Source organism: Choristoneura fumiferana, chromosome 20 (genome assembly GCF_025370935.1).
Source record: "Choristoneura fumiferana chromosome 20, NRCan_CFum_1, whole genome shotgun sequence".
Classification (NCBI taxonomy): Eukaryota; Metazoa; Arthropoda; class Insecta; order Lepidoptera; family Tortricidae; genus Choristoneura; species Choristoneura fumiferana.
This window is the reverse complement of record NC_133491.1, coordinates 593,864-618,699: the sequence shown is the minus strand read 5'-3', so window position 1 is coordinate 618,699 and position 24,836 is coordinate 593,864. Positions and strand designations below refer to the sequence as shown.

General features: G+C 38.4%; 1 protein-coding gene across 1 annotated transcript in view; it reads right to left on the bottom strand.

Moving 5' to 3' along the window:
• The window catches only part of LOC141439356 (uncharacterized), a 1,011,003-nt gene that overhangs the window by 430,742 nt on the left and 555,425 nt on the right, over window positions 1–24,836 (bottom strand).

Below are 24,836 nucleotides of genomic sequence, written 5' to 3'. Positions count from 1 at the left end.
ATACCCCTACACCACCACTGGACAGAAGTACATACACGAATTTCTCCTATGCGGGATGACCGTAAAAGTAACAAAAGTAGGATTTGAAATAAAAAATACAAAAATACTCAAAAACCAATCCATAATTGATATTCTTAAAAGTATATTGTATTGTATTTTTATATGGGTCCCACTGAAAAACAGCGTTGCGGCTTGCCGTAACATTATGCTGAGTGGGGCCCACTTTATACTATTCGATGTTATTTTTATTCTTTCCATCTATGTATTTTTATGTGTATCGAATATTGTAATGTAAATATGTCTCTCTCTCTCTCTCTCTCTCTCTCTCTCTCTCTCTCTCTCTCTCTCTCTCTGTTTTTCTCTCAAAGTGTAAACTATCAACTTCATATTAAAATGGTGATAAAAATTAACAGAATTGACATCCTCCTACTTTTTGAAGGTGGTTGATAACAAAAATTGAACTTTACTATTTTTGCTCCTCACATCTATCTGTTACTATCTACTTTCTACTACTAATGAGCCAGCTAGCACAACGCTCATTACTCTGCACCGTTCACGCGCTTTAGTCCTCCGACAGACATCAATGAATCAAGCAGCATTATCTCAAGAGATCATAACAGTCGCAAGATCATTAATCGCGCAGCATTCGAGCAATTTGTCATACAGACAGACTGACAGACTGAAGCATGAAAGCCGAGTGCACAGAATACCACACCAACGACCCCCTTTCGAAATGCAACTTTAATTCCTAAACAATAGAGTTCGTTTTCTATTGTGCGTGCAGGTATCGAATTCTGTATTTTTTCAGCGTACTTTAGAATTTAACGCGGTTGCGATAGTCTTTATCCATTTATGTTTAGGTTGGTTTTTCAGTGTTTTGTGTGAATATGGTGTTAAAGTTTTCAGTAATGGATTCGTTGCAATGAGAACTTCTCGTCACGGAATGACTTCATCCCTTTTTAAAAAGACTTTGTACTTGATTTTTCGAAACAGTTTAGTTGTTCCCCGTATTATGGGGCTCTGTAGGAAAGTTGAGTCTATTGATGGCAGTAGGAGGCATAAATTTGGTTAGCTTACCTACTTAAACTGGGTACATTACCTACAGAAAATCATTTAAAAAAATACATTGGAAATCCGATATAGCTAGAAGATCAAATAATCGTTGGGGGATTCAAGTCATGTAGTGGCAACTGCGAATCAGATGATGCGGTGGCGGGCCTCCTACCAGATGGACTGACGACATCACGATAGTTACAGGCAACCGGTGGATGCAAGTGGCAAGTTGTCGTTCATTTGTGGCTTTCTAAGGGGCCTTTGCTCATCAGGGGACGTCTCCCGGCTGATGATGATAACATTGGAAATGGAAGGAGCTTATTCGCTAGTATATTCTGCTCTAGTAAATGCTTTGGGTTCGTAACGCACCCGTAATTCTTTGTTGTTCTGATTGCCTGTTTGCCAATCATTTACAGGTGGTAGGACCTTGTGCAAGGTCCGCCCGGATTGCTACCACCATCTTGCTCGCTAATCCTGCCGTGAAGCAGCAGTGCTTGCACTGTTGTGTTTCGGCGTGGAGAGTAAGACAGCCGGTGAAATTACTGGCACTTGAGGTATCCCATCTTAGGCCTCAAGGTTGGCAACGCATCTGCAATACCCCTGTTAGCCTTGATTTAATTACCTACACAGTAAAGCTGTTAAACAATTCAGTCAAAAATACAGAATCATAGCGCTGTTTTTTTTTATTTATGGAATAAAAATAACACGTTTAATGTCACACCATCCGTGGAATATGCAAGTAAGTATTTCAACATGACTTACATCTTCTTTCTACGTATGTTGCAATTTTAAGTCGTTATTTTTGTTCTAGACTTTAGATACCCCCAAAACGAAAAAAAAAAACTAAAGAAAAGGGGAAATGCGGGAAAACTCGACAACAAAATGAAATCCCGCGGAAAATGCTTAGTCATTTCGACGGAGGAATTTTTATAACGAAGAGGAAAACGTTTGTTTATAACAGCTTTTATTTTAGCTAATTTATATTTAATTTTGCTTTGTCATGATCACGCGAACAACTTTTAACATTTCACCGATAATCTATAGCAAAAAATGTTTCTTTAAAAATCGATCGCTTTCTTTTTCATATCCATCTTGAGCATCGACGTTTGAAGGGGAAAAGAAACTCGAGGATAATACGAAGAATCGTTAATAGAGGGTAGCAAAACGAGTTTCACTCTTTCTTCCCTCAAAATAATTGCATTGAACCGATGATTGATGGGTTAATAATTATTTGCTCGATATTTTTTCGTTTAACAGAGAATTCCGTTGCGTTTTTTTCTTTACTCGAAGTTTGAAAGGTGACTGTAGATTATAAATAACAGGCACAGGAGAAAGTAATATTTTAACAGAATAGATGCGTCAAGAAATACTAAATTTTAAAACATAAAAAATATAACAGTTTGATGTGTATAAATAATCGACTAAGTAAATGTATTACCATTTTCTATGGCAGTTTTTACTGACGTTGATCTCTCACGTTGGATTTTAATTGAAAATAGCCTGTTATCTTTAAAGCAATACAACCTGATATTGAGTCTTAGGGTGGCAGTTTTTTTTATTGTGACTGGATGGCAAACAAGCAAGTGGGTCTTCTGATGGTAAGAGATCACCACCGCCCATAGACACCTACAACACAAGGGGGATTGCAGATGCGTTGCCAAACTAGAGGTACCTCAAGTGCCAGTAATTTCACCGGCTGTCTTACTCTCCACGCCGATACACAACAGTGCAAGCACTGCTGCTTCACGGCAGGACTAGCGAGCAAGATAGTGGTAGTAATCCGGGTGGACCTGCACCTGCTTTTAATTAATTTGGCCCACCCGATTGCCACTTCAACTTGCATAGGTATTCTTCGAGCAATGTCGGTAACTACAGTACTTCGGAGAATTTCCATATTCAGGATTCTACCGCGCAAATAAACCTATAAACTTCTAGCATAGCTCTCTCATAATCTGCTGAGTGACTCTGAGCCTCTCCAAGAGACCAACAGTCTAGGACCATATCTTACAGCCATAGATCATTGGCAAGATCCACGCATATTTTTAAAGCATTCAACTTCGCACCAAAGCACAAGCAGGAACAAAAATTACAATGCATATTGCGCGCCTAAGGTGAACCTATTTCACTCAACCCATAAATATTTCTAAGGAACTCATCTAACCTCAAAGGCGGCCCGAGCCATTAGACATCATACGTATGTTAAACTCATTGTCCTTATTTACATAACCTACACCCTTGGCACTGCCTCATTTGCCTCCCAAGAAATGAGAGTAACGTCGGTAAAAATTGGTTCCTTTTGTCAAAAGTTTACGTGCGGAAAAAACGCTAGGATTGGTTAAAAAGGTTTTTTTAGGTTGGGCTTAATTTGCGTAACTAACAAAGGCAAATTTTAAATTCAATAATTAGTAGAGCTATTAGTAGCTAGATTAATTCAAATAAGCTAAAATAATAATGAATGAGCAGATATAGATACAAGTTACTAAAGTATTAAGACAAATACGGTTGTCGGTGAGTTTATAAAGATTGGCTAGTCCTAAATATGTGATCATTTTCTGATACAGTCCCAAAAATTAATGACAACAAGAGAAGAGGTTACATAAGTTTTTATTTTTAATCTTTAACTTGCATTGTCATCTTTAAATGCGTATACCAAATTTGAAGTCAATCACCGGAAGTGGGTCAAAATTCACTTGCAAGATTTGAAGTCAACTAACTAATATGAAGTTCATCATCATCCCAGCCTATATACGTCCCACTGCTGGGCACAGGCCTCTCAGATCAAGAGGGCTTGGGCCATAGTTCCCACGCGGGCCCAGTGCGGATTGGGAACTTCGCACGCACCATTGAATCGCTTCGCAGGTTTGTGCACGTTTCCTCACGATGTTTTCCTTCACCGCAAAGCTCGTGGTAAATTTCAAATGTAATTCCGCACATGAATTTCGAAAAACTCAGAGGTGCCAGCCGGGGTTCGAACCCACGACCCTCTGCTTGAGAGGCGATAGGTCAAACCACTAGGCCACCACGGCTTAAGAAGTTAAGGTAAATAAAAGCTTGTAGCAAACTTTTTGTGCCAACGCTACGTTAGTTTGTTACCCTTATCATGTCTTCTCTCTGGAGATGAGAAATGTCGCCCATACACCGCTCATTGCTGCGCCCATTTATAACGCAGTTTTATTAAATTTGAGAAAGGTTACAGCTAATGTTTCTACTGATATCTAACGTATTTTTTACTTATAAGCTTATATTTGAGTAGAATCACGCGTGACAGTAGGCAAAGTTGTTTAAACGGAGAACGATGTTAATAATGCTCAAAGTAAAAGTGAAACCCTGACAGCCTAAAGATAACTTGAAAGCAACAGGTAACATCAATATTACCGACACCAAAAAAGTAAAAAACAGTTTTTCGCGAATAAAATAAATCCGATCACGCCAATAAAATGAAACGCAAACAACACACATTCGCACTTAAATCCGCAAAAACCTAGACAAAGAAAAGTAAGCAATAATGGAGAAACAAGAAATATCCGTGCGCTGATTTCGTGAGTTTTCCCGTTTCCTTCGTTGTGATGTGACGTCTTGTCAGCAGTTTGAGTATTTAAGCGAGAATGCCAGCAGGGCTACTACGAAACTCGAATCTCGAAGTTCGTGTCGTGCGGTCCTTCTGACACTTATACTATTTAATACGAGAGCGAGAGGGACGGTACGATACGAACTTCGAGTTTCTGGTTTCATAGTAGCCCTGCTGAATTCAACGAAATACGAGTGTTTTTCTTTCCAACCATGAACGAGGAAATATTTGACGCAATTTCTTTCTGGATTTCAATTGGTCAAATTCGTTTTGGCGGTTTTGTTAATATTGCAATTTGTTACTGGCGATTTATGCATTGGAATCTGTATATTACTTACTTTAAACTAAAACAGACGTTCGAACTTGCAGTTTTCCTGAAGGCACACTTTTTAATAAGGCTGTTGGTAAGAAAGGCAAGACGCAGTCAAGAAATTATGCAATGGCCTTTGAAAGGCAACCAACATTTGCACGCACGAAAAAAAAGTACTACCATTTTTAGGAAGAAGGATGCAAAAAGTTGTAATGGTGTTTACTGCCTTTATTTAACATTTTAATGAATAAACAACACTTGAAAATCTTATTGTTGTTGTAGCCCTTACAAAAGAAACATTATAACTCAGATCGCACATAGGTTTATCTGAATACATAGCAAGTTCATAACGCGCAATAAGGGATGTCAAAACGGGCGATGGGAGCCAATATACGTCATGTTAACACCCACAGTGGCAACGTTACACGTAATATAGTACGAGGGAGAAAGCCTTCATTATTACCTATATCGCGACACTTCGCTAATGCTCTATTAAATAGATGAAATACGCACTTTCGTACAATTACAAGACGGGAATTTTAAGCCGCCTACTTAACTACTGTTAATAATTTAGTAAATTAACTCATACTCTTATTAAAAACATTAAGGGGCTGTTTCACCATCCATTGATTAGTGTTAACTGGTGTGGTGCCGTCTCTATTTGTTTAGTTCGAATAGACAGAGACGGCATCACATTTAACCGTCGGTTAACGCTAATCAATGGATGGTGAAACAGCCCCTAAAAATATATTCATTATTTCTCCATATTAGCAATAGACAGCCAAATTGCGAATAGTGGCAAGTATCTCATCAATTTCGTGTGACTCGAAGTGTCCTAGTGTTTCAAATGTTAACGCCCAATATTTGACATCTTGCCGCCAGCTCTATTCTTAATTGGATAAAATTAAAAATGGCAACTACTGTGGACAGTGATTAGCACTCGGGTGTGTAATGAAATGAAATATTTTATTTTGCTTAAGACATGGTGAAATTGTTCTTAAAAATAGTGCTAAAATGTGCAGTATTACCTATATCTAGCCAACTACATTATAGGGGCATGTAAACATCTACCTTATGAATTACCTATTATATAAGGTGCTAGCAAATTAAGTACTAATATTTTAAGAGATGTTAATTAAGATCAAAACAATACACTTTAAATATAAATTAAGAAAACTTTTTATAAGATATTTTTGTTTTAATTTCCTAAATAAAATAAATAAATTGACATTCCGCCGAAATAAAATCATCCTGTGCATTTGAGTGACACTTTCTGTCAAGTGAACTGGTTGTTTGTCATGAACGTCAACGATTGGCAGGAAGACAATTCAATTCAATTATTGAAAGTATAGCTCCATCGATACTATCGATGATTCCGCCAATGTCGAGGTTGGAAAAGACACTATCAGTTTAGTCGTTGTTCGGTAGATTCATTGTGCGGTTTGGCGGGAAAACTATTAGTAAGCATTATGCGACTTTGACATTTATTTTTCTAAGTTAAATAGCCAGTTACTCGTGACAGTCAGACTTTTTAAAAAGCTTTAATCACTGGCCATTAATTATCACATTAACAGGGTGTTTTGATGCACCAAAGTTGATTCTCTAATTATCTCCAAAAAGTAAAATATTTTTGTTAATATTTTCTATACTTAAGTCTGTTCCTAGAGACGTGTACTATCTGCTGTAAAAATATTGGTACCTAATTTGTTAGTACCTTATATTTGTGTGTGAGTTTTGAGTTTTAATACTGGCATTTTGGAAAAAACGCTGGTGTGCTCAAAATCATTTACTTACTTATAGTCAAAGTCTATGACAGCGGTTAGCAATTTATATTTTTTGAGCACATTGCCAATTCAGCAATTATGTTACACGGCGATGACAACACAGTTAAAAGACGCCTAAAATTATTTAAAAAAAACTTCTATGCAAAAGGTACCGATGAAAAAAATACGTCCATTTCAGCTTCAAACTTCAGCAACAAAATCTAATATAAAATAATGCTTCACTCGCACAAGTTTGTCTTTACTTTTATGTATTAGTTTACAGCTGAAAATAACTGCAAGGAAGAATAAATTATGTCATACCAAAAAACTGTGATAAATGCTCCCCTGTTTCCTCTTACCTGTAACAAAGGAAAAAACTTTAGAAATGGCGGCTAACTTTAAGGAACATTTTAAGTATTTAATCAAGATTCATGTTTGTTTTCAGATGTTTTCACAGAACAATTTCAATTTGTTAAAAAACCATTATAATTGTAGGTCTTCAAAATATGTGACAGTGTGTGTATTATGATGTGTGTGAAAACGACCTTATCAGTCTCTCAAGAGGCCGGCAACGCACCTGTTATACCCCACGTGTTGACAGGGTCCATGGGCGGCGGTGATTGCTTTCCATCAGGTGACCCGCATGCTCGTTTTCCCCCTCTTATACGTATATAAAATAACCTAACGAACAAAAAGTTAGAAAACCCCCGGTATTGTCACTTCAAAGTTCAATATCTCCAAAACGGCTAAACCGATTTAGATAAAACGCATCTAAGAACCATCGCTAGAAACCCTGCTTTCAATTAAAAAACCGCATTTCAATCGGTCCACCCGTTTAAGAGCTACGGTGCCACAGACAGACACACATAGCGATCAAACTTATAACACCCCTTCTTTGCGTTGGGGGTTAAAAAAGGAAACTGATAGTCGTTGAAACGTTAATAAAATTACCAAAATATACTCAGCGGTTCAAAATTTGGCCCACCCTTCATACAAAATTACCGATTCTGCATACATTTGAGGGCCAGATTTTTTACAGCTCAGTATATAGCGGTAACGAAGCCGTGGTGGCCGAGTGGTTTGACCTATCGCCTCTCAAGCAGAGGGTCGTGGCTTCAAACCCCGGCTTGCACAGTTTTTCGAAATTCATGTGCGGAATTACATTTGAAATTTGAGAAAAAAAATTATATTGAAGGAAAACATCGCGAGGAAACCTGCACAAACCTGCGAAGTAATTAAATGGTGCGTGTGAAGTTCCCAATCTGCACTGGGTCCGCGTGGGAACTATGGCCCAAGCCCTCTTGTTCTGAGGAGGCCTGTGCCCAGCAGTGGGACGTATATAACGGTAACATGCGTCAGCTACAGTTCAAAAATCTAAAAAAATAGCAAAAATTTTATGTCCAACTTATTCAATCATCTGCTGGAATACGCTGTAGTAATTGAAACCAACGCTCCGTATGTTTCTATTTACCCATCCCGTTCCTACAGATATGAATCCCTAATAATCATAAAAAGCTATCATCACTTTTACAGCATAGGGGAAGCCAAAAATAAAAATAAAACTTCACTCGATCACCGGCAGGTGGCGTAAAAAAGAAACACGGTTTTTTAATAAAATAAGAGCTTTACGCCGGACCCTAAAACAAGGTGTTATTTTTTATCGGGGCGACACAGCGACATCTGCTGTGAAATACTGTTGGACGTTGTTGTACTGAAGCGGGTGAAATAAATAAAACACGCTGTATTTATAATAGTGAAGGGAGTGTGAGTATGTTTGGTGGTAGTTATGAATAGTTATCATCATCATATCCTGGCGGACTTGTTAGATTATTTTCCCATAATAATTTTTTCTTTGCAGCAAAATTAATTATCGCGTTTTTACACGAAGGCAATATTTCCAAGTCTGCTTATTTTCACATTTTTTTGTCGCATTGTTCCCTAATCCCAATCGACCGAAACAGTGTCGATGGAGCCCTGGTATCACAGAGCTCCTGTTTCTCACCGAGTCTTATGTACCCCACTACTAAACCACACAACTAGGCTTAACGGCTCATAGGTAGGTTTAGGTTAAGTATGTTAGTTTTGCATCGGCCCGAAGGGCCAAAACCACCCAGGACGAGCGGAGCGGAGCTCCGTCGAGACTGTTTTTGTGCCGATTGAGATTGGGGAAAAACATGACTGGGAAAAAATGCGTCACAAAAAGAAAGCGAATGTGAAAATAAAGCTTCATGAAAAAAACAAGCGTGTCAAAATAAAATTCGTGTAAAAACGCAAAAAAAAAATTTGCTGCAAAGTAAAAATGATTATGGGAAAATAATCTAACAAATCCTTTGAAATAATGAAATGCGTCTAAAGCTGCCTTGTTAGTGCGAATTAAAAACCAAATCGATTCTCGTGAAGAGACTCAGTTTTGCATTAAAATAATATGGAAGTACGGATAGTTTGAAACAAACCACTTTAATAAATTAAGCGACGCATCTCCTTTAAAACTAAACCGGGCTTCAGATGAATAATGTACGTTGTTTTAATTCAACATCTGCCTCGTGGTACGGGTCCACACTAACCGGTGAGCCTCGCGAGTCGGTCTCGCGGGCGGAAGATTTGCTATTTTAATCGATACCAGATTATCTCTGCTTCCCGTGGGAGGATAAAAAATAAGCCCGTTCCCCGTCTTGTGGCAAATCAGGAAAATCCCTGGTACGTGCGAATTGGTAATATAAATAAATAAATATCACGGGACAATTCACACCAATTGACCTAGTCCCAAAGTAAGCTTAGCAAACTTGTGTTATGGGTACTAAGCAACCGATAAATATAATTACCTATTATAGATATAGATACATACTTAAATACATATTAAACACCCAAGACCCGAGAACAAACATGCGTATTTTTCATACAAATATTATCTGCCCCGACACGAGACCCGGAACCCGGGACCTCAAGCTTCATAGTCAGGTTCTCTAACCACTAGGCCATCTGGTCGCCATATTATGCGAAGTATGACTGCCAAATTTGAAGTTTCCATTGGTTTAGGCTACTTTTGTGTTGTCTAATAGTCAATCATGTATAGTAACAATATGTTGTATTAATAAGATAAGGGTATTAATGAAGATGAAAGAGAAAAGCCATGTAGAAGTTTTGTTGGAATGTTCAATTGGGTTTGACAAATGTTTCAGTGTGTTTAACCAGTGTCACGCATCATAAACGTGACATAAATGTAAGAAAGGAAGAAAATACATTTATTAACAACACCACACAACAAGATTACTACAAATAGACAACACGAAGGATATAGTGTGCTGGAAACGGCTCAGCATAATGGTGAAGCGTTAAATAAAACCACCCCAGCGCCGATTTTCAGCCACCGCCGTCGGGAACATTCGGACCGCTATACAGATATACTACACACTAATAACTACGTAAGACTCATCATCATCATCATCCCAGCATATACACCTCCTCAGAATGAGAGGGCTTGGGAAGTAGTTCCCACGCGGGCCCAGTGCGGATTAGGAACTTCACACACACCATTGAATTGCTTCGCAAGTTTGTGCGGGTTTCCTCACGATGTTTTCCTTCACCGTAAAGCTCGTGGTAAATTTCAAATTTAATTCCGCACATGAATTTCGAAAAACTCAGAGGTGCGAGCCGGGGTTTGAACCCACGATCCTCTGCTTAAGAGGCTGTAGGTCAAACCACTCGGCCATCACGGCTTCGTTACCGCTATATACTGAGCGGCACAAAATCTGGCCCTCAAATATATGCAGAATCGGTAATTTTGTATACGTAAGACTACACGATCAAATATATAAATATATAACCTGGGCCGGCAATACAAGTATCTCGTTCAAAAATTATACGAATGTGGTTGGTGCGGACCCGGTTATTAATATTTTATAGGCTGTCGAGAAGTGAGCGAAACGTTATCACAGATGGCGCATGGAGACGGAGTCTTGATACCGATGTGATTCCAACCTAATTTTATACAGACAGACAGTTTAATATGCAAAGCGAAATGAAAAAACGCACTTCGTCTATTTCATGATTGCATAATGCTGTATAATTTTACTAATGTTACGAATGGGAAAACTTTGATTTGTAGCTCAATCACCAATCACGTGCAAATCAATTTAGATATAACTCACCTAATCTCACCAACAAAAGTTGGAAATCCCCGACATTGTCACTTCAAAGTTCAATACCTTAAAAACGGCTAAACCGATTTTAGAAAGAAAGAAAGAATTACTTTACTTAATAATTAACACCATACATTTTTTATTCAACTGGATGGCAAACGAGCAAGTGGGTCTCCTGATGGTAAGAGATCACCGCCGCCCATAAACATCTGCAACACCAGGGGTATTGCAGATGCGTTGCCAACCTAGAGGCCTAAGATGGGATACTTCAATAATAATATTAATAATTAAATCTAAGCCGTGGTAGAGCAGTAGTTTGACCTATGGCATCTCAAATAGAGAGTCTTGATCTTGAGTCTTTCAAATTACATTTGAATTTCGGTCAAGGAAAACATCGTGAAGAAACCTGAGTCCAAATCAATGGTATGTGAAGTTCCCAATCCGCAGTGAGTCCGCATGGGAACTATAAATCAAACCCCCTGATTTTGAAAAGAGGTGCATACCCAGCAGTGGGAAGTACAAGTGTGTGGAATACGTGAATACACGGTGTATTCAATATAGGTAATGTACGATATTTCTCCACAATATGTTTATGTTTTACACTTAAAGTCGATTGCTTCGAAACGCCATTTTAACAATTGTTCACGGGTTTTTATAAATGTATACTTAACGCGGAACGTTGATACGCTATGCCAATTTAAACACTAACATCATAAAAACCGGCTTAATGCGAGTCGAACTAGCGCACCGAGAGTTCCGTATAAATTTTTCGGTACCTATAAATATCTAGTGTTAGCGAAGACCATCTCCTACGCACAATATATAGTTGGTGACCTGTCATTTGGCCTAGATTAATTACGCAGATTTTCGTTTCGCAGACAGTTATTGGCAGGTTGATTTACGAAACGTTAGTCTGCGAAACAATATATCTGCGTAAAAAATCATCGGCGTACCATTTCTCGGCGAAACGTGGTCTGCCAATCATAATCAGCGTAAAAATTGTCATCGAATCATTAGGTAACCCTGAAAGTCTGTAGTACAAAAGAAGTACCCTTTTACGATAACAGCAATTTGTACAGAAATACCTTATTTAATGACAGTTTCCTTTGATAGCGTTAACTTACACATTGGATTTTCACTGTTCCATTCTTAAGTTGAAATTTATATCAAATAATAAGATCTGCTACAGAAGTTCATGAGAAAACGAGCCTTGACAGACGGGCATATGGACAACAAAGTCATCCTATAAGTCTGCATTTCCACCAGAGATGTGCGACAGGATGTGTTGCGAGAAATATGTTTGTCATGAAACAATAGAATCGTTTAATTTATTTAATCAGACGTTACTTTGCAGAGGTCCATATCAATGAACTGTCAATGAATTGAATGATGGAATGAGTAAAACATATGGTAGCATCGGTTGTAGTGCTCTGGTGATAGATGGGTTTGTATGATTTGTGTGTGTTCTTACAATGTGCAAGTGAAGGAACTGCATGAACACGCATATCTTGCATAAACTAAGCTATCATAAAGTCGTGGGCATAGTATATAATATAAGCTAAAGCAGTAGGGAAGCTACGAACAAATCGATCGAAACGAATACACTCGCACAGACGCGCGCTCTACACGGCGTCTCGCGGTACTGCAGTCTCTCTACACGGCCTCTAAGGGGATCTCGCGGTACTGCAGTCGCGAGACCCCCTTAGAGGCCGTGTAGAGCGCGCGTCTGTGTGAGTGTGTTCGTTTCGATCGATTTGTTCGTAGCTGCCCTACTGCTTTAGCTTATATATATACTGTGTCGTGGGTGATCAAAGAAATTCTTCTAGTTCATCAATAGAATCGCTTTTTTTACCTGTCCTAGCACAGGACATCTCTAGTAAAAAGAGTTGCTGAAACAATTTTTCGATTCAGTGATCTGTTTGCAAAATATTCAACTTTAAAGAGCACATTTTCATTAGAATCGAGCGTCCCCCCCCCCTAAAATCTAAACTGGTGGGTGGAAAAAAATTCAGGATGGTAGTAAGCATATCAAACTTACAAGGAAAACTATAACGGTTAAGTTTCCTTGACAATTATTAGTAGTTTAGCAGCCTCTAAGGTATAAAATATACCTAAATTTGGAATATTCCGTTCAAAATACGAAAATCCTTCGAAAAATATTACTTAGTTTTTTCGTAATGACTACGGAACCCTATTTCGGGCGTGTCTAACACGCTCTTGGCCGGTTTTTTCCTTTTGAAGTACGGAACCCTAATAATGTATATTCAATAGGTAGCTTTGAGAAACGGTCGTGTTTAAACAGAGCTACTCGTGTTTTTTTTTACCCGACTAACCGAAGGAGGATTATGTTTTTTGAGCGTATATAGGTATGTATGTATGTGGATATGTATTTACCTGAATGCCCGAATGAGCTTACGGTTATGTTTTTCTAGTGTGTTAAAAAAGAACAGTGCCATAGCCACTCAGATAGTTTATTATGTGAAAAATGCTTGAAAAACGTGATCGTGTTTATCTTCTGACTACATACGTCCAATTGGGCACAGGTCTCTCCCCAGAATGAGAGGACTTAAGTATTTCCAACGTGGACTCAGTGCGAAATCGAAATTTTGTAAACATCGTAATAAAATTCTATCTCATTAAATTTTTCAGTGTGTGAATCAGGTATTTGAATCTTATTAATCATTATAAATATTATAAATGTAAAAGTTTGTCTGTCTGTGACATCTTTACGCTTAAACCGTGGGATAGTTTTTATCCCGGAAAATTGCACAATTCTTCGCAGACCGAGTCGCAGGAAAAAGCTATTAACACTTAAAATAATTATTATAGTTCAACGTTCTCAAAAGCCAAATATATAAAACACAAAAACATACATGTGAAATACTAAAATATTTACTGTTATTTCAGAGACATGAAATTCGGCGCGTGTGTTATTTATGAAGACCACAATTTAATGCTTGGAAATTCCTATTCCAATATATTCGGAATTCAGTAAATTCCCGGAGTTCCAATTCAACGGCTCACTAACGCTTGACTCAAGCAAAACCGCGGATAAAGCTAGTTCACAAATAATTATGATTATTATTATGTTCCCAATCTGCACTGGTAACGCGTGGGAGCTACAGCCCAAGCCCAATTCTCAGAGGCCTGTGCCCAGCATAAAACGTACCTATTGACTGGGATGATGATGATGATGATTAATAAATTAACCAAGCGACTATAACCATTCAAACGCCAAGGCGGTCAAAACGCACGACGGCGCGCATACTTCGTGACGTGATAAATATTTGACGTGCCGCCCCACTTCCCTCTAAATAGGTTACACGGACATCCTTTCACTCCGTCCTGCTTCAAGGGATGCACTAGTTTGTAACTGTAAGGCTGTAACTAGACGTCAGCAGATAGCGGGGCGGGGAGCGTTTTCTGTTCATTGCGTATGGGGTTTATCACGTGAGACTTGAATGGGGGAGAAGGGTTCGGAAAGAATGAATAATGCGAAATATCACAAGGAGGGCGGGGGTGTGCAGCAGCTATTTTTAAGGAGCGTAATGTTTTTTATCGGGGAATCTACCAAAGATAATACTACAATTACTAAAATCTACTATGCCTTTTTGAATCATATTACAAGAACTAATTACTAAATAAACTTTAATTTAAATGCGAAGTGGATACCTAAGTATTTTTTTTATAAGAGGAAAGAAAACGAGCAAGCGGGTCACCTGATAAGCCGCGTATCCATTAGAGCAGCCTCAGGCCGAGCACCGCGAGCCGAGCCATAGTTTGTCGGTTTTTTGGCCGTGATCAAAGGAGCCTCAGTCTGAGCCGGCCTTTAAAGGAAATACAACCCTTTTCTTGAAAGCCTTAATGTCAAATGTATAAGTATAAATTCAATTGGTTTATGTCTGTATACTATCGAGTACCTAGTACTTAAAAATACACGTAATTTCTGGTCGTAAAGGGGTGATTTGTCGTAAACCACGTATCACCAGGGGGAGGAGAGGGGATAAAAAAGTAGCTAAATATCATCACGTGATTCATGAAAGACCCCTGTGCTGCCCAGTAACCGCTGTACGGTGAGTGTCTCGGCCGTGCAATGATCAGAGAACACGCTCACCGCTCTGCTGTGCTCCTCTCTGCCCGCGGCCGTCCAGTCCGCAGCATAAGGACGTTTATGTAGTCAGAGAAATAGGGTAACGCGTTGATTGTGTGAATGGTTATCTTTCGTCCTTTTCACGCACCGCTCGGGAACACTTTATTTTAATTAGTCAGAACTATCTAGTTTACTTATTTTTGATTGCGGATAGTTGATGTAGGTTACCTATTCCGGAATAAATAAATAAGTACTTAGTTCAAGAGCATTTCAACTGCGCTATATCGTGGTCATAAAATTACATATACATTTTGAGGATGAAGCACTGTACGGACTGAATGCGTGTGATGTTTCTAATAATATATAAGGTACAAAGTATAAGGTGTGTAATATAAGGAGATGGTACGTGGTGATCAATAAGACGATAGCTGTAGTTGGGCACGTATTTGAATTTCGAAATTTAGAATATCTAAAGTTAAAACGTCGACGGTCAAAATATCGAAAATCAAAATATCGAATGATCTATTCTACTATCTACTATCATTATCGACGTTTGGAATTCCTAAAACCGAAATATCGAACGGAACGGCTAAAATATCGAAAGTTCAAAATATCTACAACCGATGGAACCAAATATTAAAATATCGAAAATTGAAATAGCGAAGTATATTTAATATCAAGAAAAATGCATAGAACTCGATTCTTGTTTTGGTCACGGCTGAACCTAACCGCTCCTCGTCGCTGCGCTCGTCGTCGCACCTTAATTTTGAGGTTAGATTACTTAGTACCTAGAATTTAAAACTGAAGTAAATAAATAGAAATAGAAATAGAAAACGTTTATTCGCTAATTCGAAAATACATATTATAAGTAAGTACACAAAATAAAACAACCATAAAATAAATATTAACGACAGTATTTGCGAAATCGCGAAACGGTCTCAGCTCAGCATAGTGTTGGCCGTAGAGGCCAACGCTGGTCTTCCGCTGAGACCGCTTGGCGACTTCACGGAAGGCCAAAACAGGCGGAAGGTTGAAGTCTGATTAATTCAACCGAAAGATTGCGACGAGGAGCGTGTTAGATTCAACTGTGGCCAAAACAAGTTAAAAGTTAAATTTCGTATCAGTAATCGAGTATTGTACCCTTCCGTATTACAGAAATTCGATATTTAGAATTTCGACCTTAGAATTTCAACCTTAGAATTTCGATATTTCAATTTTCGATATTTTATCCGTCTATATTAGGATTTTCGAAATTTTTGCATTCGATAATTGTACCGTTCTATAATTTATACTTTCGAAATTTTGAATTTCGACCTTATGATGGTTCGACATTCTGATTTTCGATATTTTGACCGTCGACGTTTTAACCTTAAATAATTTAAATTTCGATATTTAAATACGTGCTCCTGTAGTTGTGCGTAAACAGAACCTCTTTATTAAATCAGACTTAGGTTATGTACACTATGATTGTCGCTGACACAAGCAATATGCGTTTCTGTAGCAGTAAACTATTGTGTTACTGCTAAACACTGAAAGTGGCCAATTGCCCTACTACAGCATAATTATACTATATATTTAGAAGTACTTTAATCGTAAATTTTCATAGTCAAAGGGATTATCCCTCGGTTTGAGTATTATTGGAGATTGCCGCTCCTAACCTCTTCTAAAATATCACTTCGGTTTAAAATAATATGGGCAAACGAGGTTCGTTACAAGCTGCAGTGTCACTTCCCGCAACGTGAGCCTCTGCTGTGAAACTTGCTTATTATATTAAGTGCAGACAGAGTTTTAGTTCGTTTAACTTTATGTGGACAGCTGCGGCAGCGCAATATAGTAACCCAACGGTAACTCAAGAACTAGTAACTGAAGCCGAACACACAGAACGAAAGACACGATAAACTATATTAAACCCATGAAATTACCTTTACCCAAATAATTAAAATACTTTACAATGGGATAATTCTTAGCTTTCATTTGATACCCGTATTGTTACAATACATGTGGGAATGAGGGTGGATTAATGTTAGAATGATTTGATGTAAACAAGTGACCGAATGACTGAAGACTAATGTGGAGTGAATGAGACGAGCGAATGAGTAAAAGAGTGTGAGTTACGATCGGGTGAGCCTAGTTGCTGCATGTATTTTCTGTTTTTATTTTGTCAATTAACGTATTCCATTTAGTTTTTTTTTTAATAAACTTTTTTACTTTTTGTTTTAAAGTTTGTTTACCTTCTAACGATCCCACATACATTTTTTTTTCATTCCTCCGCCATTTTACACGAATACACCCAACCGACGTACTCGAGGTCATTCCAGAATGAAATTACAAAGAATGGCAATAACAGTCGCGTCCGTGCGCTCGAAGGGCTGCACGTTTGACAAGAACTGATTGTCAGATACCACGGAATTCATTTCGCATGGTGACAAGCGACGCCCGTCATACAGTTTGCGATAGTTTAGCGACAGTCGCTATTCGAATACGTTATCATAATACTCATCAACCCTCGGTGTATAGACTGCATCTAATACATTGGGGCCGAAAAGTTTTCGAATGAAGCCCTTCTTCTTCGTATTGCCACTAACTTGTTCCACCAGTGGCACGAGAAGGAATTGTCATTCCTTGTCGAACGCCGATCCATACAGAGAAGGTGGCTCTATAGGGATTTAATTTACTGAAAATTGAGACCGCGGATTGCCAAGCGCAACGTAAGACGTCTACCAACGAGATGGACGGATGACTCGGTTAAAGCCGCGGGTTCACGGTGGATGCAGGCCGCTTCAAACCGAAGCAACTGGAGGTCTATGGGGGAGGCCTATGTCCAACAGTGGAGGTCTTAAATCTGATATGATGATGAAAGAAATATTTTGAACATTAAACTACCGTGAGACTCACTCATATTAAATGATATTGTAACAGATAACTCACGTCTTAAACCGAGTTTAGCTCGACATGTTTCGGGCTATTTCGTAGCCCTTCTTCTCAGGAGCACGCGACTCGGCAGCTGCTGCAACACGCAGACCACACGCACGCGACACGGCAGCCGCCGAGTCGCGTGCTCCTGAGTAGAAGGGCTACGAAATAGCCCGAAACATGTCGAGCTAAACTCGGTTGAAGGCGTAAGTTATCCGTTACAATATCATTTAATATGAAAGAAATAAATCGATAATATTCATTACCATACTTATGTACCTCCTTACAGAGAGACGTACAAAAATATACTTTCGAGATATAGAAACTGGAAAATCTCATCCAGATTTTTACCAATAGGACGGAAACGGATTTGAAAATATTTGCAGTTTCGGCAGTTTGGATTATTCCGAAACTGCACCTGCACAAATTGAAGCTCAGTTTGCAGCAGAAAGCGACAAAAGCGATTTCAGGTCTTTGTCGCTTTGCACTTTGTCGCTTGTCGGCTCCGACTCTTTGTCTTTTTGTTGTCGCTTAACTGAGCATTTAATATTAAAAAGTCTTTAGTTATAGCAAATAATGTCGTTGCTAGGCTTTCGCAGAGTAAAGTTGCCTTGTATTATTTTCAACTGTCGGTAGACAGACAATAAATAGTATACCTACCTATAATGTTATCTGTGGCAAGATACGGAATTAATCCCAAGTCTACTTGTGACCACGACCACTCTAATGTGGCTGCAACGTCAAGGTAATTATGATTAAGTAATATGTTTTGTAAGCGTGGTAAGTCCCGGGTGTCGTAGGAAAACCCGTGATACTTGGTAATGTATAATAATAATAATAATCTTACGTTGAGCTCACAATGGTAAGATGCAAGCAATTATATTGCTGTTAACCCGATTGTAAGCATCAAAACTGACAGCTACCATTGATTTTATAGGATACTGTTCTGTAGAGGAGTACGGGTAGAGACAAGTGATTAGAGCAACGTTAGAACACTCTTTATTTAGAAAGGACGGTGGTCGCTGCCACCGTGTGATACTAACCTAGTTACCTATGCATCTGTGTAAGATAATAACGTAGTATCACCGAAGTACCTACCAAATATCATCGATAAGCCAAGGTTAGTAAATTCTAGGACCATTAAAGACTTCGTTGAGCATTTTGTCAGATTCTACTCCACAGAGGTTTTTCTGAGCCGTTGGTAGACTTTTTTTAACATTCATAAATGCTTGTAAAAGAAATAAAGAATATTTTGACTTTGAACCAAGGAATAAGAGTACGCTAAGATTCCCAACGTAAGGCACGAAACTATATACAATCGGAAATATGGCGAAAAATATTCCATAATCCCGGATCGCGGGTATCCCGGGCATCCCCAGGGACGGCGTTAAGTCCGGGATTTGCATTTATGAATAATGCGGCGTGTTCATTGCTACTCAGATTTGTAGCGGATGCCAGATGGGAGATGTTTTGCGTAGACGATGTACGTTTGAGTTTTTGGCGCATGTCTTTTGGATGGTGGCCGATAACAACAAACGCGGTGATAGAAATACATCGGCAAAAAAGAGAGGTGCAATAAGTTGGATGTATCTGTATGTCTGTCTATAGCAGCATAGCTCTCAAACGGTGGATCGATTTTGATTCGTTTTTTAATTAAAAGTTAATTTAATTGAGATCTTCTTACCTAAGTTTCATTTTATATCGCTTCAGCCGTTTATAAGATACTGACATTTGATATGACAGTAGCGGGGGGTTTCCAAACTTTTTGTATTACCTACTTTATTTTTTTTTAATTCGCTAATATTGATAGATGCATCAATACTTATTTTAAATACAAAAGTAATTATGTTACTAAAGTATAAGTAAAATTTAATGAGAAAAGTTGAACCTTTCGTATTCAAACGTACATTTTATTAAATTCATTACAAAAGGAACATTCAAAACATGTTTCGAATAAAAGGTCTCTATAATTATCCAATTGATGTTTACGATTGCGCCTAATTGGCTATCGATTGGTATGTGAAGTCACGCCTAAGTCACGCACTTTATTTTGGATCTATTCGTGTTGACAATTCATATGATTTTTTTTTATTTGCGGCTTCTTTTGTATTTATCTACCAAGCTACCTATGTTATGTTCTTATGTTTAGGGGTCCTTGCGGATACACTTCGACCCTTAGGGATCTTTTGTGTAAAAGCTACCTATGTACAGTATGATGTGGTTTCAAACGCAAACAATTTAAGACCATCTCCCGTTATCCAATTAATCTGAAGTGGTGCTATTAAAAGCCTGCTTGACAATGACTTTAGTTCCCAATAAGTTCTGTGCTCTATTTTAAAACAGGCATAAAGGTAATTCTAAGTTTTTTACCAATAGCATTATTTAGTGATGCGACTCGAGCCGTTTTATACTCGAGTGACTCGAGTGAATTTTATTTAACTCGTATTCGAGTGCAAATAAATTGACTCGAGTTCGTTTGCACTCGAGTTGCTTACAGAGTCAACTCGGCGCGCTTAATTAGTCGTAAGAAGTCATTTTGTATTTCTTTGTTGATGAATGATATAAATAAGGTAGAATATATTTTATTTTATGTAACCAAATATTACTTATTTAATAAAGGCGTTATAAAATTCTTAAGTTAAACCAGTGTTTTCAAACTTTATCAGGACGCGGCCCTTGGTTTGAAAAATATTTGGCGACACCCTGCCTACCTCCGCTTACAGTTATTTTTATTATCCTACGTGGTAATACAAACATTAAATAATCATACACAGTAACGGTACGGTGAGAGTATTTTATAGATACCGTGACCCTCTTATGGGGCATCCGCGACCCCCCGAGGGGTCGCGACCCACATTTTGAAAAACACTGAACTAAACTAATAGAAACTCATCTCGAGTTATAAATTCATACTCGAGTTGTAAAGAGTGTAAGTAGTTTACTCGAGTCACTCGAAAACTCGAGTACAATTCGAGTGACTTAGTAAAATTAATCGAGTGACTCGAGTCACATCACTAGCATAATTTCTTTCATAACATGCACACAGAGCCCTTTATAGAATCATTTCTTACAAACATGCGTGGAGAACAAGATGGCCGTTGGGGCCGAAAGGTTCTCGAGCGGAGGCCGCGGATCGGCAAGCGCAGCGTAGGATGTCCACCAACGAGTTTTTTTTATCAAATAGCTGGCAAACGAGCAAGCGGGTCACCTGATGGTAAGTGATCACCGCCGCCCATGGCCACCTACAGCATTATTAGGACTGCGGGTGCGTTGTCGGCCTAAAGGGGGGGTTGGGCCGCCGGTATTCTGTGGGAGTGTGGTAATAACCCGGTTAAGCCGGCCCATTCGTACTGCAGCCAGCAAGTGGTTACAGTGCTGAGGCTCCACCACATAAAAGAGATGGCCGGATGACCTGGTTAAAGTCGCGGGTTCACGGTGGATGCAGGCCGCTTCCGATCGAAGCAACTGGAGGTCTATGGGGGAGGCCTATGTCCAACAGTGGACGTCCTACGGCTGATATGATGATGGTGACGATGCACAAAGCGCTTCTGAACCAGCAAAACTTCACTAGGAATTTAATTTAAAAAAAACCTTTCATCTCAAAATCGTTTAGCAAAATTACACGCATAGCGGAGATGCCGTTTTTTAATATCGCCAATTATTGGCGCTTGCGCTGTTATTAAAAAATAACTCAGGTGTAAACGCACGCCGAATGAAGCGGCACAGCTTTGTGAGACTTGGCTTGTTTTTTACAGGGGCACCAAGTTGCAAATTGTTTGTTCCCAGTGTTTGAAAATTGTTTTGTTTTGACTTTTTAACAAAGACAGAGGAAATTTAACAAAAAAAGGTCTATGATATTAATTATGTCGCTATATTTTTTGCGTAAGTTTTTTTGCATTGTATTATTTTTTTGAATTCGATTTTAATTAAGTTTTTTTTTTCTATTTGTAAACTTAGATATCCTTTTTGGCAAATATTCGGCGCCAAAAGATGTGAGATAATATAATTATTGTACCTTGACAAAGTCGCACTAGGTTTTTTATTTATGAAGAAAGAAAGACACATTTATTTTGGATGTATCAGTACCACCATCTCACAGTAGTAACGCTAAAGCGACAAGGTTTAAAAGCTCCCAGTAGTATAATATAGTCACCGAATTTAATTCCCAGCCCACTTTAAGCTTGTCATTCTGACATTTACAAAATCTTAGTTAGACAAAGATAATTATTTACTAAAATAAGGTTCCATGGTGAACCAAGAATCACAATAGTTGACTGTCCACGAACCGTGTAAAAATAGCACAAAAGATTATGCTCCACACTGCACTCACTACCCACACACGAGTGTTAATCCCCAACACAAAACCCCCAAACTGAGTCAACACAATTCCCCCAAAAAAGCATTTAAAACAAAACAAAGTCGCGCCAATCGAATCAAGCGCTATCACGGGTCCCTATTCCGTAATCTTTCACGGCAATAAACTCGCAATAGACATTTACACGACGTAAAAATGTCGCGCGGATCGCAACTGATTAGATTGTCTAACGGTAAATAGCGAGCGATAGTGCGCAAATGGAATTGTCGCGAGAAATGAAAGGTGGGGTTATTATATTTAGATCGCGTGCGGAATAGGGGTGCATTCTAGTCTTTTACGTGGATTGAAATTATGTGGTATATTTAAAGTATAGTTTCTTGAGTGGTATCCTGCCTTTTTACCCGACTGCGAAGACGGAGGGTTATTGCACAATTATTAGCCAAATGTTTCATTTGCCAAATTATGTTTCGTTTCCCAACTATCAAATTCTCCGAAACTAAATTTTTTTCTCAGATTTTTCTCTCTTCTTTGGTTGTATAGTAGAGCACAGTAGGTTAGGTTAGGTTTGTTTTAAGAAAGTTCCGAAAATAATAATGGTTTCGGAGAAATTTGATAGTTGGGAAATTGATCATGTGCCAAATGAAACATTTGGAAAAAAATACTGTGTGAAACCTTCTTGATTAGGTATGTATGTCGGTTTTTATTCTCATACTAGCTTTTGCCCGCGGCTTCGCCCGCGTGGAAGAAAATCGGCTATCGCGCGCCGTTCCCTCAGAAACGGCATTTTTCCTGGATAAAAAGTAGCCTATGCCAGTCTCTGGCCCATTAACTATTTCTATGCCAAAAATCACGTCGATCCGTCGCTCCGTTTCGACGTAAAAGGCGGTCAACATACAAACATACACACAATACAATACAAATATTCTTTACTAGGTTTGGGCGAATTCGGTTATCGCGCGCTGTTACCCCGGGAACTATGCATTTTTCCGGGATAAAAAGTAGCCTATGTCACTCTCTGGCCCATAAACTATCTCTATGCCAAACATCACATCGATCCGTCGCTCCGTTTCAACGTGAAAGACGGACAAACATACACACAAACACACACACTTTTGCATTTATAATATTAGTATGGATTCTTAAGGTAACATAACTCCACAAATTTAAATAGTATCACAAAGTATGTCTCTGTCTAGTAAAATGTCTCTTTCTGGCTTAAGCTGGTGAACCGATTTCTTTTTTTTTATGTTGATAGTGTGAGACCCTGGGATAGATATACAATATGTTTTTCCATAGTTCCCTCGTGATAGCGATAACCAAATTTTTCACAGACGAAGACGAGGGCACAGACTAGTAATACTTACATGTTTTTTACATACGCCCATTGGCTACAACCTCAACCGAGTATTTCTCAAAATATTCTTATTATTCTAAGAAAGATACCTTTCGGCTTTCGTACAAACACGTGGACGATTCTTTTTTAATGAATACAATATATCTCTGACTTTTTGTCAGTGTACTCTTTTTACATAGGAGTATTTAACCGTTTTCCCACTTGTTAAATTCGTACCACGCTGTATAATACGTTGAAATGGCAAACGAATACTCCAACAGTTAAAAGCACAGCCCCAAAACACTGAAACAAAGCCTTCACTCCAAAAAGGTACCTTTAAAGCATCCTCTACAATCTAGAACATTCGATCCCCACAAAGGCAGTCTGCTAAGTGCACAAGCTCTCAAAGATAACTATGTTAGTAAAAATATTTACTTTGGACCCGTGGAAATATTTGTACTACCTTCTTCGTTAAATAAGGGGCTGTTAAAATACCACCGCTTGCCAAAGTTCAGTTGACACAAGTTTGTGAGGTGACTTCAGATGTGTGCCGACATTTTCTACTATACTTGGTTTGGATAGGTTCCTCCATTAAAGCATCTAAACAATTACATTTCTGTATTGAAGTACACCAGGCTAGTTTGTATTACAATGATGGATGAGTAAAATGTATAAAAACCTTAAATGTACCAAATTGCAGCTGAAGTTACATTTAATTAAATACCTATCCGAACCAAGTATAAGTATAACTAACTATAAACATTGCTATTTGTATTCGTTTCGATAGCTAAATGGCTGGAAGAATTTTCTTTTAGCTGATAAGATCGCCTATGACAATATCATGTTCCGACGTCAAGAATCTCTATCCACCAGAAATCGAAGATTTTAAAGCAAACAAACAAACATCTTCACGAAGCTAACATAAACTATGATAAAGGTTCTATCGTGTAGATTTAAGTAACGTTACGAAGACTTATTTTACCGGGTGTGGCCTGTATTACGAGCAAAAAATTAAAACATAGATCGTTATTACCAAACTCAACAATATTAGTTCAGCGACATTTAAAAATAATGGAGTCTTTGAATTTTCCCTTTTTAATACAAATTAAATACTGTTATCAATGTACGTCATCCTAGAACACAATTGACGTCACCTGTCACGCTACAAATATCAAGCATTTTGCTTTACATTGCTTCTTGGAATAAACATAAAAGTGTAATAAAAACAAAAAACTAATTATTTTTAAATGTCGCTGAACTGATGTTGTTCAGTTTGGCGAGTATGATGTATCCATACTAATATTATAAATGCGAAAGTGTGTGTGCTTGTGTGTATGTTTGTCCGTCTTTTG